This window comes from Ciconia boyciana, chromosome 5 (assembly GCF_034638445.1).
Source record: "Ciconia boyciana chromosome 5, ASM3463844v1, whole genome shotgun sequence".
Lineage (NCBI taxonomy): Eukaryota > Metazoa > Chordata > Aves > Ciconiiformes > Ciconiidae > Ciconia > Ciconia boyciana.
The window spans coordinates 23,212,245-23,236,180 of record NC_132938.1 but is presented as its reverse complement, the minus strand read 5'-3'; the positions used below and the strand labels follow the sequence as shown (position 1 = coordinate 23,236,180).

Below are 23,936 nucleotides of genomic sequence, written 5' to 3'. Positions count from 1 at the left end.
TCACTCAAAAGGAATCCAATCCTGACATGGCAACACTGCTCTGCAATAGGAAGCAAAGCTCTTTAACTCATGGAAGTCAGTGGTTTAAAAGCATACTCTTGCACAAAGTAAAATTCTTACATACATATACCCAAAGTCCAGAATTGTGAGAGCAAAAACCTAGACTGATTGAGGAACTTTTGAGGAACTTTGGTTTTTAGCCTGAAAGTTTTAAGACGCACCTCCAGGCATCCTCAGAACAACATTGGTTTTGACAGGGCTAGGTATGTATGAGCTAGGTGTCAAGCTGTGTCTAATCAGTTTCTGGAAATCAGATGTTGTTCTACGTACAAGGAGAAGGGACACTTTCTCAAAGCATTCACTCCAATATGGGTGAGAAAGATTCAGTTCTTAGTCAGAGAGTGTTAAATACCATATGTCTTCATTCCCTGATGATAATACACAAAGACCATCCATGTGTAGTCTACATCTAGGACCTTTGCCTCTTGCTGAATTTTGGACATGGTTTGTAGGAGGTCAAGCCTATTTGGGCAAGAGAAATAGCAAACACAGAAAACATCGTTCCATATAAGTCTTTAGAACATCTGACTATACCATAGGGGCAGGAATGGAAGTGAAAGACGATCTTGTTCCATGTTATCTTAGTATCTTATCCAACAACTGTACAATACACAAACAAAAATAGCCATGGGAACAGGGATCATAATCTGAGATGTTCCCCTCCCACATGCAAGTACAGAGCTGCTCATAAATATTACTTTTTTGTCTCATAATAACTTTAGCATGAAGAAAGAACTTGGCAAACTTAGTGAACAGGATTTGGATGTCATTTATCTGAAGGCTAATGCAAGCCCATCCCCCACGCCAAAAAAATTTATGGTAGTCAATGAAATAAGTTTAATAACTAACATAATCAGATCAAATTCAATGACCTAGTTTTTTCTTTATACTAGTAGTATCTTGAGGACTAGTACTTTCAACGCATTTTATCAGGGAAGAGTTTTTTAATACATTAATGAATCAGAGGAGAAAAAGTGTCACCAACTCAGATAAAGACCAAACAGATTTTTCATCTGTGTTTGTCATGCACAGCATAAATTCTGAATGTACATCTCAAGGTCCTGCAGAGACATTAGGAGGTGCTGAGGGATCTTGGATAGTTTATCCAACCTTAAATACACAGTTTAAAAATAATTAATCTGTAAAACATTCCAGATTTTTTTTATCCACCTTACACCCCCAAAGGATGAGAACAAAACGGCTGAATTGTAAAAGAGGATTAGTAAATTACTCTGTTTTCTCTATCTACTTAACCACACTGGGTGGTCTGCCCCCAAATTCTGTCTGCTAGCTATCCAGCTGGCAAGTGCAAACTACTGTCTGTTGAAACTACAGCACAGCTGTATGAATGCCATGAAGGATTCTTTTCCTGCACATATCACATCCCAGTTGTTTAACTTACACTGAGCTAGGAAGGAAGCTGCATTAGACAAATGAAATATATAATGAGCTAATGTTTCAGATACTCATGTCCATTTACTAACATTCTTTTTTTTTCCAAAATAAAGAAAATGCCAGTGAAATTACACAACAAATACAATAGCCAGAAAACTATTTTGATTATTTTGCCTGTACTTTAGCTGTGGTTTAGAGGAACTTGTAATAGTGCCTGCAAGTAAAAAGCCAAATTCTTTCACATTTTGCTCTCATGGAAGTCTAAGGGATTTCACTGAAGATTTACATGGACTAATGTTTGTACACTCAGCTAGTTTCAACCTTCGGGTATTCCAGTGAGCTGAGCTCCCCGTGAGAGAAAAAATTTGTCAAAGAGAAATTGCAAGTCATGTACACCTACCACTTTATTGGTGTCCAGAAAACACACAGCAGAGCTGAAAAAGTAAGTGATGCCCATCTAGATATGCCAAGGCACCTGGGGAATTTACTTATTATGTAGATTCCTTGGTAACAGATGCATGAGGAAGAGCAAATAAACAAGATACATCATTTTCTTTAAACTTTTTCCTTTTTTCTGTCACTGGGCATGAACTGAAGGCAGTCTTTCTGCTAAGATAAATAGTTTGAAAACATTGACCATAAAGCTATAGGAAAAAAAACTGTTCTTGGATAACTCACATGGCACCTTTTAGTCATATGGGCTTATCTTCCTTGAGTAACTGATTGCTGGGATTTCCACCCATTTTTCTTTCCTCCACTTTTCTTTTGAGGATGAAAGATTGGTAGACAACAGCAGGCAGCACAAGTAAAATGCAAAGCATGAAATCTGTTAATAATGACCACCAAAGGAATGCTGCTCTTCTGGCAGATACAGCAGATGGCCAGATAATGCAGTGTGATTAATAAAGAGAAGCTCATAGGGACCAAGGTTTTGCTGGGTAGAACAGCGATGGTTAACAGGTGAAAACTAGCTTGAAGGTTTGGGGTTTTTTTATGTTGGTCTTTCTGGTTGGCAGATTTATTTATTTATTTATTTAATACCAAGGGTAAAATTATAGATTTCTGGCTTCTCTCCCCATCCCTAAAATTAGGCACCTAGCTCAATGTTCAGCCGTCTAAAGTGGTAGTCCAGGTGCTTACTCTCTGCTTTGTTTGAAGTCAGTAAGTAACACTTCAGAGTTTAGCAATAAGTTAATACTTAACTGTTTTAGAGCTATTTTTTTCATTTTAAAGTGTATTCAACTTAAATAATTGCAGAGTGTATGCTGATTATTTGTTTAGCCAATTTCTACTACTTAAAAGGTTAAGGTCACTCCCAATTCCATAACTCTATCTTATTTAGAAAATAATACAGAAGTGTAATCTTCAGACAGACCTTTCATTTAATGCAGAACTATATCCATTAAGAGCAAACACGTAAGGGTTCTCTTTACATTAGGAACACTTCAGTTACCAAAAATATACTCAGGTCAGCTGGTACTTTTGTTAGCAACATGTTCTAAAAAAAAATAAATATATATTTAAAAGAGATTCATTTAACCGAAAAAAAGTCATATTGCTAAGCCTGATGAGAAGCTGAACATCTGTCACATCCATAAGATAAGAAATCCAATGCTGAATTTGGAAATTATATTTTATATGTTACTAATAGAAAAAATAATATAATTAATTAACACATTTCAATTTATTTATATATAAAAACCATAGATTGTTGTAGGAAATTAAAATGAAAAGGATAGATACAAAATAAAAACTAAAGAAGTATGGCGTGAGAAGTATTATGATCTCTTCAGGTTTATGCCACATGTGGAATGGCATCAACCAAAGATCACTGCTTTCCTTATCCCTTTCATTTTTTCTTTTCTCAGATGCAACTTTTATTCTTTCATTCTTATCCCAAATATGACATTTAATTTTTTTTTTTTGGTGGAGAAAAATATTTATGCGAGATGTTTCCTTTGCACCTGAGGATATCAGCAAGTACAACCATGGCTTATTCTGTAGACTGTAAGCAGTTTACATAAGAAAATTAGGCATCTATTTTGCAGCCAAACCATGATGTAGGGCAGAATTTCCAGCTGTTTATAATGCAAAGCTAGAAATACTTTCATAACTGGTGTAAAGGTAATAAGTATTTTTTTCTATGTACAGGAATTATAATATTAATAGATTAAAGGAATTATATTAAAGGAAAAACTTCCAGTGACCCTCTGTATGAAAGTAAAAGCCTATCTACTAACATTTAACACCTCACTTCTTTCAGAGAAGTGCAACGTCATTAGGAGTTTCATCCCAGCCACAGAAAGTTGTGCTAACCATGAAGTTACAAGCTAAGCTGAAGAAACGGTAAAGGATTGCACATTGGGTGCTCTTGTTTTGCAGTAAGAATACAAACTCACAGGGTTAAAGATAAAATACAAGTCTGAGAAAGCAGAAATCTGTGTCCTAGTGCTAGACTCTCAGCTGGGTGGGCAGAACCCTTGTTCTCTGGAAATTCTGTATACTTCATCTAATCATTATTGAGCACATATTACTGATCCAGTCCTAGGAACAGAAACTACAATTCAGGACTCCTGGCTTTGACAGCAGTCAAAGATGGAGAATCTTGTATCCCAGCCCAGCAGTTCTTTATTCATTTTACACAAGACAGTCACTGGATAATGCTTGGTGGTTAAGGCACTCCTGGGGGTTGTGGGAGTATGAATTTCAAGACTCTGCTAAAACTAAAAAGACTTGAATCCCAGTTTGCCTGTACAGCTAAATTCTTTCGTCACTGATCTATGCTGGCATAAGAGAAACCCATACAGATGGCTTAGAAGATCTTAGAGCAAGCTAAAGGAATTAGGGGAAAAAAAGGAAGGAAAATACCTGTTCTGAGAATCCTTGTTCACAGTTTGGGGATTTTGTCTAACACCAGAGCTTAAGGGTATAGGAAGGTAGCAGCAATTTAATGCCTTTGTATATATCCACCAATAAGAGTGTAAATGCTCAAAATATTAGATTCAGCTGAGTTGTTTTGAGGCTATCAGTGACACTTAAATGATAGATGAGTACTCAAAGAAAAGAGATAAACAACTACATATCTTTGAAAAATCTTAGCAGTACTTGGTAGATATAACTATTTATCATAAAATAATTCTAGAAATGCCTGCTGGGTTAACAGAGTAGCCTTCAAGCAAAAGATGTTCCTTGCTCTACAATTACAAATGTTCATATGAGGCCTCTATCTCTTCTTCTTTCGCAAGAATATTCTACTTTTATCTGTAAGAAAAAAGTCTTGGCAGTTAATTTTCTTTTTCAAATTTAATTATAAGAACTTATTTTGCATCTGCCACACCTAATTTCAAGCCTCTTAACTGTCAACTCATCAAAAAGATGAAACAGGAAGTGGCTGAATTTTTATAATCACGTTTTTCATAATTTTGTAATTATATATACGTATACGTATAATCATGTAATTTCATAATCATATATATATTTGTGTATAATTACACAAAAAGTGAAACACGGTAACTTTAACAGGATCAGGCTTGGGTCAACATTGAATGGTCTTGAAAGGCCTATCATGCATATGAGCCAAAAACGTTCATCCAGAAAACATTTCGAAGTGACTTCTGATATCTCTTTGGTTTGGAAACTGAGGATGTGTTACAATTTAACTAAAAAAAAAAGTTATTTGTCTTCCCTTTTTTTTCCTGTAAAAAGGGAGTGTTAGACCAAAGGCTGCCTATGTCATGGTAGTTAGTTATCAGTCTGTAGAAACTATCATAAAATGGTTTTTCTATAATTATTTCATAATAAAATTTAATTTAATGGCCTCAATAGGGAAACTAGAATAACACACAAAGATTAAGAAATTTTGCTTTTGTCTAATCATTTATCATATCAGATGGTCACTACTACACTCATACTGTTATATCTCCTTCATATGAGAACATGAAGTGTTATTAATAATAATCAACACTTAAAAAAAACAAACACAAAGCAAACAAACAAACAAACTAAAAAACCCCCACAAAACAAGCAAACCACAAAATGACCACAATGGATGCTGATATAATGAGGCCATTTCAGACAGCAATACAGCAAATGTCCTTCTGACCTTACTGGTAAACCAAGATGAACTATATTGAAAGAGGAACAGGTCTGACTAAACAAATAACCTGACTGCAATTTGCTGCAACCCATTAGCTGGTATCAATGCAGTGAAGGCCATGAAAATTGAAACATGGTTCATTAACTGTGTGTGGGTTTTTGATAAGCAACTCTGATATTTATGTTCTCTCTGATGATCAAGAATACACTGCACTGCAACAACTTGATGACGTGTTTCAGTGTCAACATAGCCTGTTGACCACCTGCTGCTTAATATGCTACAGATGATACTTTACCAATTCACAAGAAGCTAGGAGTAGACAAGAAAGAAAAGCCTCTCATATGAGCTTCAATCCGCAAAATCAGCAAGTTATTTGAATGAAGAAGTTAAGGATGCTATATTCCATAATAAAAATCTTTTCTCCCTTCCTGAACTGTATAATGAAACCTTTACTTGCAAATAATAAACAACTAAGTGAATTACAGTGTTTCTACTAGTTAATCTGCTGGAAGAGACCTTAAGACAAGGTTACTGAGAAGTGTGAGGCTCTTTACTGAAATGCACAGTGGGAGACCAAGAAGCAATGATTATGTATTGAAACAGGGGAAGTTCTGACTGGATATAAAGAAAAAGAACATAACTGTGAAGATAGCAAAGATTGGAGCAAGTTGCCGGGGGGGGGGGGTGGGGGGTGGGGAGGGAGGGTAGGTAACACAAATCATTCTTTAAAATTATCTATGGAAACATTTCAGTTTGTTTGTAGGTTGTTTCTACACTTGCAAAGTTGCAAACAATGAAACTCAGTATCCTGATATCTGCATACTCACTGAAGGAATATTGCACACCACCAGTGATCAGTTCTAAAATTTTGAATAATAAAGTTTCAAAAGAGAGAGTTGGGAGAAAGTCAAGAGAAATGCAGTGTATGATCAGTTACTCCACCAGTAACGTGAGCTAATATGCAAGCAAACTCAAGCATTCAGTGAAAAATCCCATTTTCCATTCAGTAGCCAAAATAAACATATTTGCTTAAGAAACAATTAGGTAGAAAGATAAGACGTGCATGTCTCTTCCTGAAGAAAAGCATATGCTAGATACTTCATGTGCTGGATAAGTTTCCCAAAAGAGTTAATCCATGAAAAAGTGATTGATTTTTTGATGCCAAGGGCAGTGAGACCTTGAACAATCTTCTGAGTAAGTGTGGGTCACATAAGTTAGAGCTGCTTGGAGCCAAACTGAAGTCCTTTTTTTCTAGGATAAAAATCAGAAAAGAAAAAAAACCCAAACCAAAAAACAAATGCATTGTCATCTCTGTTTTTGTATCTGGCATGTTTTGTAAAGTTGTTACAGCAGAAGATACACTGGTACAAGCATGTTTGCATGATAAGATAAATGTCCAGCTCTATTTATCAAAAACTATAAGGAAAATGAGAAAAAAAAAAAAGCCAACAGCAGTATGCAACATATAAACACCAGGCAATCAATTAACTTGTTTATGAATTATTAGTTCAGAAAATCACATTAATATCATAGATATCTTCAACAGTAAATAATAGGTCATTTCAGCAAATGGAGGCAAAAGCACAGAAACAAAAAGTCTATCTTTACTTCATGATTGTCTTCAAAAGAAAATAGAACTTGTCTACGTTAACTGATGATATGAAATCTCTAATGACTTCTAGCCTCACAACATAAGCTTAGTCAACATCTGGCATGATATTCTACACTTGGAAGTCTTAGTCTTGACTGACTAGATTTAGGCATGAAGCCAGAAGTGGTGAATCACCCTGCATCTCATCAATCTGATATTGTTACATCAGAAGCTGGGGGAAGAGAGAAGTTGTTTGTTGTAAGTTACCTAAAAAGCACAATTTAACACTGAACTAGACTGAAATTTGCATTGTTAGCACATTCATATTTTGATTAGCCTTTAAGTTGTTGTAATGGTATATACTAAATAGATTACTGTATATGTTAAATGTAACTGTATATGTTAAATGAGATGATACTTCAGTGAAGAGGTCTCTCACCTGGAAACAACAGAAATTATTTCTAGTCACAGAAAATGTTGGCATAGATTTATCTTTTTTTCCATGAAAATCCTACTACACTAAGAGGACTACTGTGGAATTTATTCAAATAGTTTGAATAAATCAATCAACAGTGAATACCTGCAACAGTAAAGTAATTCAGAGAGAACAAGTACATATGGTTGGACAATTGCTTGATGTAATTAAAACAGCAACTGCCTTAAAGGAGAGCTGAACATTGCCAGCAGTACAACAAAAAAAAGTCAGCTTACTGGTATGAATATAAGCTTTTCAAATTTACTTTGGGGCAAATTTTGTCTTAATTCATATGGCTCACCCACATTCTTTCCTCCTGTAACACAACCAACAGTCAAAACTAAAGCAATTACAGAAGAGAAAGCCTTCTGCAATTGCATGTCCAAATCTTTATTTCTCTTCTGTAAAGATTTCAGTTTGAATCTGAGAGTATCCGAGTAAATTACAAACACATCTACATAATTAGAACCTTGTTAATGCTATGAGGAGACCTGAACAGTTCAGCTTACAGGTGGAACAGAAGTAACTTAATATTCTGACTCTCCAATATAAACAAGAACTTTGTACCTGAATAAACAACATTTATGTTACAGTCCATCAGTAGTTGTCTTGCAATTTTCAGAATTCCTGACTGTTAGACATTAAAAATCTCCAAACAGACTCATGGTATGTGCTAAATTGACATATCAATTAGCACATCATTCTGCTGACAAATCATTGACAGCAGAAATTAATCAGAAGGCAAAAATCTAGTGAGCATGCAAGTATAGAAACTTGCACAAAAACATATTAAATAGATTTGGGCAGTTTGAGAGCACAATAAAGACAAACTCATGCCTGTAAGTAATTTCTATAAGTAGAAAACAAGCTGCTAATATGGAATTATCTTGAAACATCATACCTGTTTCATACTTGATAGCAATACCATTATTTCTTTGTAAATTATACTCCTCATAGTTGAATATAAGGAAAGACTAAAAGGGATACATAGTTTACTCTCCACTAAGTCTCAAAATTGCGTGTAAGTAACTAATTTGTATTCCAGGATGAGGAGCAGCTGCCCTGTGAACGAGACTGGAAGCTCTCTGTGTATCATCCTGGTCATATAACTTACTACTTGGAGATGCTAAAAGGACCTGCAGCACCTTTTGCTATCATCTCTGCTACCAGTTGATAGCTCTGTTCTTTAAGTATCGTTAGCACAAGTGTAGTTTTCCTTACATAGGCAGCTTCATGTAAGCATTTTGTTTTACTTATATGATAAAATGAATTATTTTTTCTATCTTTTAAGTTACTTCATGAACCTTTTGCCAGGGAAAGATTGTTCCACAAAATGATAAAAAATATAAAAAGTGCATTTTCATTTGGCTTTTTAGCCAGGATGGATTTAAATCCTTGCTTTTCAAACTTTGATAGTTGAGTCTTCAATTTAAACAACATACTAGCACATATTTCAGAGCATAACTTGCATTATATATGTACGTACACTTGGTACAATTTAAAAAATCAGTTTATATCAGGATTCATTCATTGTCTTAAAATACTTTTGATACCAAAATGGGATAACTTTTGGTAAATGCTGTCATCTGAAAGCAGACCACCACATCTGCTGTTTGATATGAATACAAAGATTTTAAACATTAAGAGTGACTGGAAGGTTTCTCTACCATTAACGCAGCCATTTTCATGTTTAAAAGCTTCTTTTTCTACTCAAAGAGCATAACTGACTACAAATGCTCAAATATGCTGTTTGAAAGGAAAAATTAATCTTTTAAACATAAAAAAACACCTATAGTGCTCTCCTTCCCCATGAGACACATTGAAGATGAGCTAAAACTGATAAAGTAAAAAAGTAGATTAAAAGTAGATTGTCATAGAACTGTATTTCACTTCCTACATTGAAGTAAGAGGTACTCTTTGCTTTACAGAGGTATGTTCCATGAAGCAGTGAAAATAAAATTACTTTCAAATTACAGATGTAATTGACTGACAATTTTAAACAAAGATTATTCAGTACCTTTAGAAATACCTTTGTACAATACCCACTTCATTGGAACGTAATCTCAGAAACTACTGTATTTTATGAGAAGTCCCTTCTGTATACCACAGAATTAAAATATTAATCCAATTATTTTATGTGCTTGTTCTACAAGGAAACTTCTATGCCCTTAAAAGTGTTTGTATTTTGTCAGTCTTGGTCCTCCAGAACAGCGTTTTAGTATGTATTTTTATGGGTTGAGAAGCACATCTGAAGTACATTCTTAAGACAGAAAAATTTCTAAGTAATTTTGATGTTTATTTTTTATGAACAAAACGTATTGAGCTATTGATCATTCTTACTTGTCAAACTTTAAAAAAATAACAATTTTATGGTTCTTGTGTGGAAATTTTCAAATCTTTCAACATCTTTGTAAAATCCTGCATACTAAAATTACATGAGCTTCTGAATGCGCAGTTCAGAAATCAGGATTCCCACCACCTATACAAGAATCCTACCTATGAGAATTACATTTCTTTTGCATATTTTTTCTTCTGAGTTAATGAATTTTGTATTCCTTTCTGCATTATGTCACACCTTCAGGTGCAGAAAGATGCTTCACTCAACCCTACTGCCTCCCATAAAAGAAGAAAAGGAGCTTGAACAAACTTCAAATAGAATTTCTCTATTTCCCATGTAAATATTCTAATAATCAGTCAGTACAAACAATACATAATTATAATTATACAAAATATAAAATTTGATCTTGGCTACCATTCTCTTCCTATCATTTCCAAATTGTTTATTTTTATGAAAAAAAAAAAAAAACAAAACAAAACGAGACAAAACCACCAAAAATGTACTTGCCATAAAGACAAAACTCAGTGCTCTTTATCCCACATGAAAAGAACATCTCCCTCCACTCCAGCTTATGATTGTAAGCCTAAAAAGGTGTGTCCAGAGTTTTATATTGGCTAGTTCAGGACAGCTCACTCACCACATGCATTTGGTTTTGTTTTTCCTAGTTAGTTCATTTATTTGTTTAGGGTTACCTTCCCAAGACACAAAGCTCTGAGTTTGGAAGTCTACTCTTAATGGTTGCCTGAGAAGCAGAGTATACAAGTATCTCCTTTTCTTCCTAAGTCTTCTACTAGCTCTAGCTCCCATGCCACTGGCCTAGTTTGTGCTCCTTGTCTTATATGTATGTATTTTTATCTGAGCATTTCCCATAATGTTACTTTTTATAAACTTGGCATCAATAATACCATGTTCAGTAAGACATGGCTCAGTTTGATACTTGTTCCCTTACATACCTTAAATGTGCCTTAAATATGACCATTATTTTGATACAAAGACTACTTGCATGACATCTAGAGATCTTCTTGCACTCTCTGACTGAAATGAAAAATGCCATTCCTGCTTCTCACATTTTTCAGTAAGGGAGGAAACACAAAGGTGTAAGCCAACAAAATTATTATCCTAGTAGTAGATGTTAGAACCCTACAGGGAGTTTAAGGTTAATTGCTGATGACTCACTGTGACAGCTGTGGCTCATTACACTCAACATTGAATATAAAGGAATAATAGGAATAATATTCTCCTAGAAGCCCCAGTGGTCTGGGGATAGGTACTGAGGGAATGAATTGCACAAGCTAGTAATGACACCAAGGGAAAAGGCTGGGGCTAAAAGTCTTGGCTGGCAATATTTGGCTCTACTTTGTTTTGTTGCTTGTCAGAGCCAAGAACAGTGATAATGAGCATAGCTTTTTTTCGGGGATGAGAAGGAGCCCTGCTTTTCTGTAAGCAACAGCAAGGAGTATGTGAAAGTATGTAACTATAAGCAAACAACAGAGAGGAATGCTGGCTCTACCTAGGTTGTATGGTTGAACCTGGCTTCATCACAGCATAGATTTTGGCTCAGCCCAACCTGTTATTGTTGGTTCTGTGGTCAGGTGAAGGTTCTAGCTGGAAAGCAACACACCTCAAACTCATTCGTTGGCAGAAGCCAGCTGTGATTAGTATCTTCCAGTAAAGTCATGTGCTTTTCTGAGTTAATAAACCTGTTTAGTTGTGCTAATAGTCTCTGTTAAATTGCTTGATTTTAGAAACTGGCAACCAAAACACTACAGCTTACCTTAAACCATTTGCAGAGCAAAGCAGTATCATTCACTTAGGCAGGTAGTAGTCTCAGCTACCAGTTGGTGATTGCTGCTGTCTCACAGTCCAGATAAAAACTTTTTCTTTCTAATTTTTTAATCTATTTGATACAAACCTTTTTTCTATGGTGCACATGCTTTCTCTCTATATAAATATATATACATATACACACTCATATACATTTGCATGTTACACATGGACTCATCTGTGTTATGAATAACTCGGCAAGAAGACTGCATATGCAAGTCTTCATCTACAACCTTCTGAACCATTTTCTGAGTCTGGATTTTAGCATTATAATATTGTCTGGATTTTAATATTATAATATTAGCTGGTTAAAAAAAAAAAAAAAGGATGAAAGCTTGGTCTCGTATCTCACAGACATAGGAAAAGAAAAAGCATTGGAGCATTGGCTTGGAGATCACTGATCCAGGCTGGTTGAGGGCTTGAACAGCAAAACATTTTGTACTTAGAAATATGGATTTATCTCATAGCCCTGAGATAGAAAAACCTAAAGGCATAAGGGCAAAAAGGAATGAACTGGTCACGCAATCATTTTTCATCTTCAAACTCATAGTTCCTGTCTATCTCACAACAGAGGTGAAGAAATTGGCTTTCCCTTTATGGTAGTGGCTTTATGTTGGAGCTCAACAAATGTATAACATGAAGTATACGACAAAGTTGTCTGTGAAAGAATGGGACTGCTGAGTGGGAGGCCTCTTCTAGTCCTTACAGTCTCTAATTTATGAAAAAAATAAATCTCAAAGATAATAATTTTTTTAAAAAGCATTTTTTAAAGCATTTTTTGTTGTTGTAGTCTCCTTCAGTAAAACTATGTAGCATGAAATACATGCTTCCTATGTCTTTGAGGGATGTTTTTATTCCAACATGATTTGACTTGTGGATTATATTGAAAATAAAAACTAGCCGTGTTAGAGTAAGTTTCATTGTTTGATCAGAAATTTACAAAAATCTGAGCTTTACAAATATATTCTGAATTGGACATCCTTAAAAAATAGATCTGGAAAACATACTATGAAAAAAAAAAACCCTAGAAAAATAGTTTAGAATGTAGATCTGGTTTCCTTTCCTCTTCTTTTTTCCCTACGCACAACATTCCATTGTGCCACATGAAAAGAACAGTTTATTAATATTAGAATAGAATAGAATAGAATAGAATAGTTCCAGTAGGAAGGGACAGACCTACAATGATCATCTAGTCCAGCCAAACATTAAAGCATGTTATTAAGGGCATTGTCCAAATGCTTCTTAAATGCTGACAGGCATGGGGCATCAACCACCATTCTAGGAAGCCTTTTCCAGTGTTTGACCACCTGCTCAGTAAAGAAATGCTTCCTAATATCACATCTGAACCTCCCCTGATGCAGCTTTGAGCCATTCCCATGTGTCCTGTCACTGGATACCAGGGAGAAGAGATCAGCACCTCCCTCTCCACTTCCCCCTCTCAGGAAGCTGTAGAGAGCAATGAGGTCACCCCCCAGGCTCTTTTTCTCCTAAGAATAGACATCAGGGAATGATCCAGCAAAGCAAAGAATCAGGTGATCTACTAGATCTTATGTGTAATAGTACTTTTTCATGGTAGATCTAGTTAGGGCAGTTACAAAGGAAAAGCTATTATCTTTATGTTAGTTTTTGCTCTGAAGTTTTCATTTTCAGTGCTCTAAACAAATTGGGAAAAAAACCTCAGGAATTATTTTTACAGATGTCTCCATTTGATATTAGTAGTTTTCATGATGTTTTACTATAAGCCAGGAAATCACCATGCAGTGATATAAATATTTCTCCTGCAGCATGTCCTGCTGTTTTATTTTTGTACCCCTGCAAGGCTAATAAGCTACATGATATATTATCGTCATGAGGTGATGGTAACACTCACAAGCGACGTAAGTATTTTGCCATTTATTATACCTGAAGTCAAATCATTTCCTTTATCATTAGTTTAATCAACTATTGACTACAAAATCTTTATAGAACAAGGATAAAAAAGCCCATAGGATTTCCAACCCTACATAGCTATCAAATGTAACTAGAAATTAAAAACCACAACATTTTCCAGAGAAGAAATATATATTATAAATTAATTGGATTTCCCCTTCATTTTTCCACATAATATTAAAATGAAGGAAAATAATACCAATACTTTAAAAGTTAACTCCAAAAATTATGTCATTTGTCAAACAAATAATCCACATTAGTAGTGAAATAATGTAAGAGAGGAAAAAAAGAAAGGATTGGAAAGTCTTAAGACTTAACAGTATGCATACCCAAGCAAGCTAAGATTAAAAAAATATATATACTGTAGGTTATTATTGCCTGCAAGATCAAGGAGTGATAATCTGTTTCATACATAGAATTCAATTCTGGAGAAACGAACTATTTAAATCAGGTTTGACTAAAACAAAATTTCTGTAATTTTTCTCAGGGAAAAATAGTCCAAACAAACAAAACTCCCTGCTTTTAGATGCTGATATCTCCTAAGAATTCAGGTTTCTTATAAGGAAAGTATTTTTTTCTCTTATCTTTTTTTATTTATTTTATCTTCACTTTTTTGGCTACCTCTACTGAAGGATTAAAAAATACCACCTTGAGTATAGGAAAATCTTGTAAGCTAGTATTTTAAAGAAATAAAAATATAGAAGAGTAAGTGAGCTTTCATCTACGTGAAAAGAGTTTTAATTCTTTCACCAGGGCTGTGATCCTATAAGAACTTCCATAAATAACTAAATAATGATAGAGAAGTTCATGGTAAAGTTATACTAGGAAGCGAAGTGTGTATGTTCTTCTGGAATCAGAGCCCTATCTACCACTCAGGGAAAACAGACTATTCTAATTCAATAGAATAGATGGAATAGAAAAACACTGCAGTGTATGCCAAAGTATCTATGTGCTTGAAATAATTAAAATCCATTTTCTTTTAAAAACTGCATAATGAAGCATTTAATGCAAATTTTTTTCTTCTTTAGATTATGATTATTCTTAGCTAGCTGAACTTAACCTTTAATTGAATGTAACATAAATAATTTAAAATGCTAGATTTATGACACTTTAAAATGTAGAAAAAACGTTAAGTATAATCCTAGTATAAATATAAAATGCCCTTTTCATTCTTTCCAGCTAAAGAATCTCATTTGTTATAATTAATGCTGGAAAGTTACTTTTGTTGAAGTCACTTTCACATTAGTGATTATACTGTTGTCACATAATTACCTGCTGCAAGTTTCTTTATTTCTTATGACAATCATAAAAATTAAAAAGCTACAGCTATGTTGGCTAGTATGTTTCTGAAAGGTATGCAGAAGACATAGGATCTTTAAACTTGTTAAAAACCCAAACTGAAACATAAATATGCTTTTCTGAAGCACTAAGAGGCATCTTCAGTAATACACATCTTCACTAATGGCACTGCTTCTTGCTTTGAACTCCAACACTATCAGAGAATAGACTGCCACTTTTATCAGAAACTTCAAAAATATTTTTAAAGCACCTACAAGGATGATTTAACATTGTCTTAATTACAGTGTTAGCTATTTCTTCATGCGTAACAAAAGGGTAATTATTCCTTAAGCCTACTAAAACATTCAGCAAAATAACCTGCATTATATTAGTAGCAATAGTACTCCTATATGTTATACTAAAAGTTATTGTTCAACAGATTATTTTTTCTAAGTACCTAAAATACAAACACTTCTCCAAATTCTTCTGAAAACTACTGCATTTCATTGCCTGAAAGTTCAATGTTAAACTTAAGAAAGGAAAGGCCTTTTAGGAATGCTGCTGGAGTAGTGGAAGCTTTGTAAACTTCTTCCTCCACCCCAGATCCTAGATATACTTGTTAACAATAAAGAACCTCTTGGGGAAAAAAAAACCAGCAAGGCTTGGAAAGGGTCAGACAAACTCCGTCTGAATTAAGCATTGCCAATTCACTTCTAAAATCAATAGGACATGCATGTAGAGCTTAGCTTATTTAATACACTTTTCTTATCTCTGAGGGAAAATATTTATTTAGGACAATGAATGCATTGGACTATATCAAGCCACTATAGTTGCTTTTTCTTCAGTTTTAATATTTTTTTCCTTTGTTGACACTTAGGTGCTTGGAAAACACCATGAATATAGAGATTCTTTGGATGATGAGAATAGTCAGGGAAAAGGTTGAGCTTAATCAAACTAAAACTTGGAAGTAACATACCAGAAAGTTGCAATTAGCAGCAGCTTTCCCTTTGAGAAGCTCACTGATCTTTATGAAGAACTTCCTATGAATTTTATAGAATGGATTTTGCATCTGTTTTATAATTAACAATTTTTTCATTGTCTCACACTGACTGTGGCAAAGCTGAAAACAGAACCTAGACTTTCCAGTTCCCAGTATCTATTCCCATTCATGCTGTGAAATGAACTCTTAAGTCAGACTCAAAGGTGGAAACAGCTTATTTCTTGCTGACACAGCATGATGCAACTGCATCCCCTGCAAAGATTAGTATTTGGCTATCTGAGTTGCTGATTTATCACTGATTAATGGTTTGCTTACCATTTGAACGAAGGTATCATTTTATTTACTTTTAAATAATTTTCCAACTTTTTATTTTTTAAAACCCATTATTTCAAGGAGAAGCCTTAAAAGCATTTCTGTTTTCATTCTCTCATTTCACCAAAGGAAGGGTCTTTGCAAGACAATTCTGATAAGGTGATAAAAATAGTTCTCTCTATTTAGCTATAGTAGTATGCAAATATTTCAAAGGCTGTCCAAGTTCAGATCTCAGAGATTAGAAAATACGCTAAAACTTTCATAAAACTCTTACTTGCCAGAAAGCTGAGGAAAACCAAAATAAATAGTTCTCTCTGTGCTTTCCTCAAAAATAATTTTAAAAGTATCTTAACATTTGTCATTCTTTTCAGGTTGTATCCCAGTGATCAGAGGCTTGAAAGGCACAGACATTGATATTTTGCCAGATTTTCCATGACACAAAGCACCACAACTCTCACTAAGGTCAGCAGCATTTTATGTAATGCTAAAAGAGAAAAAGTCACACTATTTCAGAACTGACTGTATACATAGCTAAGACTGATGGAATTAAAAAATGTAAATGGTCTTTTGCAATAGACACAGGGCATTATTTTATAGCAAGAAAATTTCTAAATATAATTATCTTTACTAATCATCTCGACAAACTACAGATTTTTCTTTTATGCTTCCCAGAGGAGTGTCTTGTGGCACATACAGAAGTGCCAGCTTGCAGAATTTTGTTATTTTTGCTAAAGTCACATCTCTGGGACTTATGAGAAACACACACACAAAAAATCTAGCCTTCAAAAGGTTTTAGGAATGAAGCACAGAAATATGGAAAATAAATATGAAAATATATGAAGAGAAATAAAAACTATCACAAATTTGTATATGTTTATATGTTGTTTTGAGGTCAATCTATTGTCTGTTTTTCTTATGGGGGCTTTCCATGACTTCTGACATTAATCTTCTATTACATATGTGAGCAGCTCAAGACTTGTAGGATTTAGATGATGTGTTCTAGCATACAGTTAGTATTTGGTCCAAAGTGTCTGTAATCAAATAAGCATAAAATATAACAGATTTAGATATTTCCTACAATTCTATATCCCTACTGATAGCATTAGTTACAATCTAGTGATCCGCAACCCATAAATAATGGCTTGCCTGGTTGAATAGATTCTACTTGCATTGTTTTCACTATGTCTCAGTATTCTGTTAGTTAAGTGAAGAGCAGTTGCAAAATATAGGGCCTTAAGGATGGAACTATATTTAGCTGTTTCTAATGGTTGTAATTCCCTTCTTTACACAGTTGATATAGTAGTGTGGATGAAGCTTTAATCTACCTCCTTATAGCTGAATCTCAGAAATACTGTATGCTTAAATACTTTATCCCTTGTGCAGACTATAGTTCCTGTGGAAAAAGAAGTGACTATTGTAGCATTGTGTTAAGGAAATTTTAGTCCTGTGTGAGATGTGGAAAGGTAAGAATAAATCAGATTTAGACTGTCTAAATTAGTTTATAGTTTAATTGTTGTAAATGAATAATCCCTTCAGGATTAGTAGTGAAAGATGATGCAGGCAAGTCCCAGAAAGCCTTCTCAATGCTCAAGACATCGGAGATTTTGAGACTAGCTTCTCTGCTCTCCAAGAATATGTCAGTGAACATAGCAAAAACATTTTAAAAGGCACTTTTAATGGGGTTTCTTCACATTTGATTGTTCTTTCAAGACCTATTTGGAAACTACATTGTATACATTTTTATGCATATATATGTGTGTTTATATAATTGGACAAAGGTGGGATTATTTATCAAAGAGGTAAGCAAGGCACTGGGAAAATCACAGCACAAGATGGTTTCAAAAGATATTTGTGAGACAAAGTAATGAACCAATATAGTAAAATTTAGGAAAAAAAAGTTCCTTTCTGCAGGAGAGCAGAATTGGTTTAAAATCTTGAGACTAGAAAAAAAAAATTGTTAATTTCATTCTGTTTTCCACCCTTTCTTGGCAGAGAACTGAATTTATTTTCATCTAATAGAATGCAAGTACTCCTGAGTTCCACTACTATAAAGTACCATTACTTTCCAGGAGGCAACAGGTAGCATTTTTTAATTGTAGTAGCATTACAAAACCTCTTTATATTGGGGTGATCTGAACTTGAAGGAGTCCTTTCACTTAAGAACATTTAAAATTAGATTAATCCAAGTGCTAGGAAACCTAGGAACCAATTCTACTTTGAAGCTTATGCCCTGACTAGTCTCCACTACTATTCTGTTTAGTAAAACTATTTTAATCAATTGTTGAAATTCAATCCTAGGTGCACTTTCTATTTCCACATAAACCTAGCGCTGATGCGAAATGCCAGGTTGTGGATAGACAGAACACTCTGTCCATGATATAAAGCCAGCCAAGACGGTAGCATTTGGCAGCCATTGCCATTCAAAGACTAATGGACTTTGTATCAGATCCTTTTTCCTTAGCTTTCCTTAGCTATACTCTTTCCTTAGCTAACAGTCCCAACCAGGATGCTAGTTAATGCCTTTGGGGGCATAAGTACCTCTCCATTAGGTAATATTCTCCAAGTGCTAACTCATTTTACACAAGCCACTTAACTGCCACCTTAGAGTAATGACTTTCTATCACTATTGACCTGGGCTTGATTCAATTCTTTTACTATTTATCTTCACAGTAATAAACAAATTTGTCTTGTCAGTACAGTTTGTTTACTTATGCCCTTCTGAAAAAGCACCCTCTAAAAGTCAGTTACACATGGCAGGAAAAACAACAGTAACAGATAGAGAACTGTGTTAGAGAAAATATTTTAGTTTTATAACTTCCTTAAGTTCCTCAGCTAATATAGCATTTATCAAGAAACTTCAGGATAAGGTCTTTATATTTTGGAAAAGTTTTTCCACTTAAAATTCATAGCATGAGCAATAGCATGTGGGACTCTACCTGGTAAAAGCTTAAGGCAATTGTTTCCTTTTGAAGAGAAAAGCAAGAGGAAAATATTCACTTATCTGAACCTTTGGGGGCATCTTGAGTTTTTCTGTACTCTCCCATTACTATTTGTGAGATTAGATCTGACTGTGTCTCCAGTTTCCATATCTATGCTCCTGGCAAGTGAGCTATGCCTCTAAGGAACATCCTTTGTTAGGAACTGTACAGTATAGAGCCTGTCCTCAGTATTACCATTTATAAAATCTGGTATGTCAAATACCAGATGGTAAAATCTGGTATGTCAAATCTGGAGAGTCAAATCTCTTTGACTCTCAGACTGCTTTGCTTCATCAGGGTCTGTCCATGAGCCAGCTTCTTATGCCATTGTTATTTATCAAAGTTTAATTCTGCAGATATGGCCATTTCCAGTATAGGTTGAAACAAAGGGTCCGAAAAATCAATTCTACTCATGCTCTTTGCACACTGTTGTTGAGTCCCTCAGATCAAAAAAGGCACAAAGACATTTTGGTACAGATTAAGGTTTGATTTTTTTTTTTTTCCCTATCACCCTTTCCCTTCCACCTTTGGTGTCATCCAGGTAGAGAACTATGGGCAGAATAGATTATTTTACACTTGCTTCTAAAAAAAAAAGGATAACATATGGTGTCAAAATTATTAAATCCTGTTTTCCTTTCATGTTTCCTCAGGCCTATGCTAACTGATAAAATCTGAGAGTGCTGGCCGGAGTATGCTAAGAGTAGAACCAAAGCCCATGCTGTTTCTTTCCTCTGCCAGTTCATTATACTTCTGTACACCAACATGTTGGAAACAGGATCTCAGGAAGGATGTGAGTCATATGTGCAGGTTCCATATGACTTATGAGTTATACTGTGCAGGTTCCTTGCATATTGTCAAATGGATGGATCACCATTTTTTCAGTGCTCCAGGACAGCTTAAATATTTTCTTATATGCTTTTCACGTCATTACAAAATTTCTATCATGTTATTACAAACTTTCAGTAAGCATAAAAACTTTTGATACATATTTTTAAGTAGAAGATTTCATTTTAACTATCTTTGCCCACTTTTTTTCCCCCAAAACATTTTAACTGAATAATGAAACTGCATTAAATACAATATCTTAATCATGCTGTGGAGCATTGAATCACACATTCTCAAACACAATTAAAATACTTAGATTGTTTGCATTTTAAAAATTAGCGTATGTAATAACATCACTCATGGTTACTCCTCTTTTGCCTGCTTAACCCCCCTGCCCCCGAAAACCACTAGAAACCTAGAAAACAACTGAAGTTAACTATTTTATTACTTTCTCATGTACTTGAACTGTGGCTATGTATGAGGTAGCAGAAGCAAACACATTTCCAGAGCTGTCAAATCTACTGGCATATCACAATAATCCCTGTATTATTATTGCAATGAATGGCAGAATATGAAAAGAATGCTAGGACAAATTACGTAATCCAGTAGCAGGGAATGATGGCCACTGCTAATGGAATTAAACATTGAAAGATACTAATAAAATAACATACAATACATACTTAAGTTTACATCTCAAATATTCTGTTAAAGAAAACAAAATGTATCTGTTCTCCACTTAGAGAACAGAAGTTTCTGTTATTAGCTAACACCAGTGGAAAGCGAAATTACATCAGATCTCTTTGCCTTCTCTTTGTAATAAAAGCTTGCAATGTCAAATTCCACTGATAAATGTTACTTTAACATCTCATGATAATGTAAATGTCATTGCACTGCCCCAAAAAAGGACACAGATTCTCCTCTTCAAAGACAATATGAATTAATTGTGAGCAAAATAATCCTACATAAGAAAACAATCTACAGTGCAGCTGAAACAGTTTAAAGATAGTAGGACAGCAGGACACAAGTACTACACACTTTTTGGTTTCCTGAGATTTAATTTAAAAAACCTTTTCCCAAGATTTCCTCTATGGATACTTCTGGTCTTTATAGCACTGTTACAATCTCAGGAAAAGACAGAAAAATCCTTGGATCAAGAAAACAAATCTGCCATAAAACCATAGGAAAAAAACCCACTTCGGTACAACCTTGTCCTATGGCTTGTTTACATGAAATTTTAGATGTGATACAATTTGATTTTACTTCCCTTGGTGATGAAATAATGCAGATTGCTTAGTAAAAGAACAACTGCCCCTGCAGGGCTCTTTAGGGTTGATTTGTTCCTTAGATATAGTAAAAAACAGGTTAAGACAATGAAATTTGGAAAGCTGGTATGGGCCCATTTGTTTTGTTGCAAGAGAGCACGCAACCATCAAAATAAGTTAACTCCATCAATACTGTTCTTCCTTCACTGTCTTTAAATTTTATTTCTTCTATCATCCAAACAGAAATTTACACTAATTTCTTAATTTCAATTATTTTATATGGTAGAAAGAAGCACAGATTTGAATCATGTATCAAAAACAAATCTTTTTTTATTATTATTTGCTGAGAGATGTGTTTGTCCTTTCCATAATTCTTAAAAGCAGTATGAGAATGGACAGCTCTTTTAAACATGAATGGATCAATAATTGATACAAATTTATTTCTAATAGCATGTTCCAAGTTGACTGTGATATAAGGTTTGAAATTAGTATTATTAGAATTTAATACTCCAGTCTAAAGTAAAAAAAAAAAAAAAAAAGAAACAAAAACCACCCTTATAAAAGACAGATTACTAAAATACATTTTCTCACATAATAAATATTGACTTTGCTTTTGCTTTTATCTGTGCATAAAAATTATGTTGGAGCCTAAAATCCTTTTTTTGTTGTTGATGGGGGTTTTGTTGTTATTGTTGTTCCTTGCCCAAAAGAAGTCAACGTCCTCTGGAATTTTATTTTAAATTACTGTACTAATAAATTGGTATCATTTCTTAAATTCCTAATAGTTGTCTTGTTCTAGCATATGCCATGATTATTTTTCTAGATATTCAACAATTTGACATTCACATTAAATGCTATGTTGCTGCTGAGGCAAAAAAGCACACATAGGTGATATTATAGCAATATTCATAAATACTTAAATGTCTGAATTTATATTATGCTGGCCTTGAAATCCTGTGGTCATTAAAGAAATTGTTACTTTTCTCTGAAAAGCAATTACTTCCTATAAAATAGAACTTGCAGAACTCCAGATGTCACATATTACACTGAGGCTTCTAATTCCTTCAAATACCATTCTGTAGATTTTGGCATACTAACCTGACATTAATATTTGCTAAAATACGTAAGAAATACACACACTTCCTTTCAGTCTTTGTTTTTCAGACCTTATTTGTTTCTGGTTTCCTGTATAAATTACTTGCTGTTCTCAGGAAATGAAATAATAACAGAAAAAAAGTACTTCCAGAGACAACAGCAAAGATCATTATGGGTACAAAGCAAAACATTCTCATTAGAAAATTCATATCTACTGGTCCCTACTTGCTAGTCGGCTAGCAAGTTTATTTTTCCTTTGTCCGATCCAAGACTAATGGGACACACAACCACCTAAAAACCCTCATTAGGAAAAAGAGATAGTAGTAGTTGCATGCACTCTTAACGGAAACTGGAAAAATTTCTGTATATAAATCCATAAAGGTTATTAAATTCACTGTATGTGGCTCAGGGAACCTGAGTCACAAACTGTTGATATATAGGAGAATACCTGAAAGACGAATCAATTTATCTGTCCTGCTATATTCTTCCCTGAGCACCCTAATTTGGCCACGGGATGATTTTTGTTCTGACCCTATACATTGGTTGGTTTTCCCATATATGGGATTAATTAATAGTTCTGTGGAAGGCTGGCACACAGGAATACTGCCAGGACCATGAACCTTTCCAGATTATGATTAAACTTGAAGAATTAAGTTATGTAGCAACTAGGTAAGTAGACTTGCTGTTCTAACTCTGAATTTACACATCAGGAGGTAAAAAAATATATTGCCTTCAGGAAACTTTTGAGTTGCTTAGATAAGCTACAGGCTGAAAAAATATAAAATTGTAGTTTTGGATGTAAAAAGAAATGCAAGATTGAGTCTTTTTATCTTTTTTACATGTTCTTCTATGTTCTGTCACAGTGACTTTACATTTTACAAATCTTTATTATAAATTACATTATTTTAGAAGAAACAAAAAAGAACACTGTACAAAGTGACTTTACTTAGATGTGAAAATGTAACAACTTATGAAACTAGTGTATGTGTCAATAACTCAGGGTAATACCTGTCTGTTCTGTATAATTGCACTCCATTTTTACTCAAAGTCTTAATATAATAAGGGTAGTTAACATTTAAATTTTTGTTTATGACATAGATGGGCACATGCCAGTTTAATATGCTTGAGATATGAATTTGTTTGCAGATTTTTAGAAACAGATCTTTGTGAATGTTATGATTCCTTTAGGTTCAACTGTGTGGCCAATTAGACATGCTCTTGTCTCTTCAGTCCAAGAACACCGTTTTGAAAACACAGTCAGAATTTTGTTTTGAATCAATAATGGATATTTTCAAAAATGGACTCAAGGAAAAGATACATATTCTTCTCTTAATTTCACCAGTCTTTTTTTGCATATAGGAAAAACTACCCCAGCTTTTAAAACATCAAACACAAAGCATCAAACTTGTATAAGAAAGACAAAAGTAGTAGGATTATGTATTTTATAAAGGTACTATATAATAAAATATTGACATTTG

At 34.2% G+C, this 23,936-nt stretch overlaps 1 protein-coding gene across 9 annotated transcripts in view; it reads right to left on the bottom strand.

The window, feature by feature from the left end:
• Positions 1-23,936, bottom strand: part of PCDH7 (protocadherin 7) — a 288,269-nt gene that overhangs the window by 115,125 nt on the left and 149,208 nt on the right. The window lies entirely within an intron of this gene.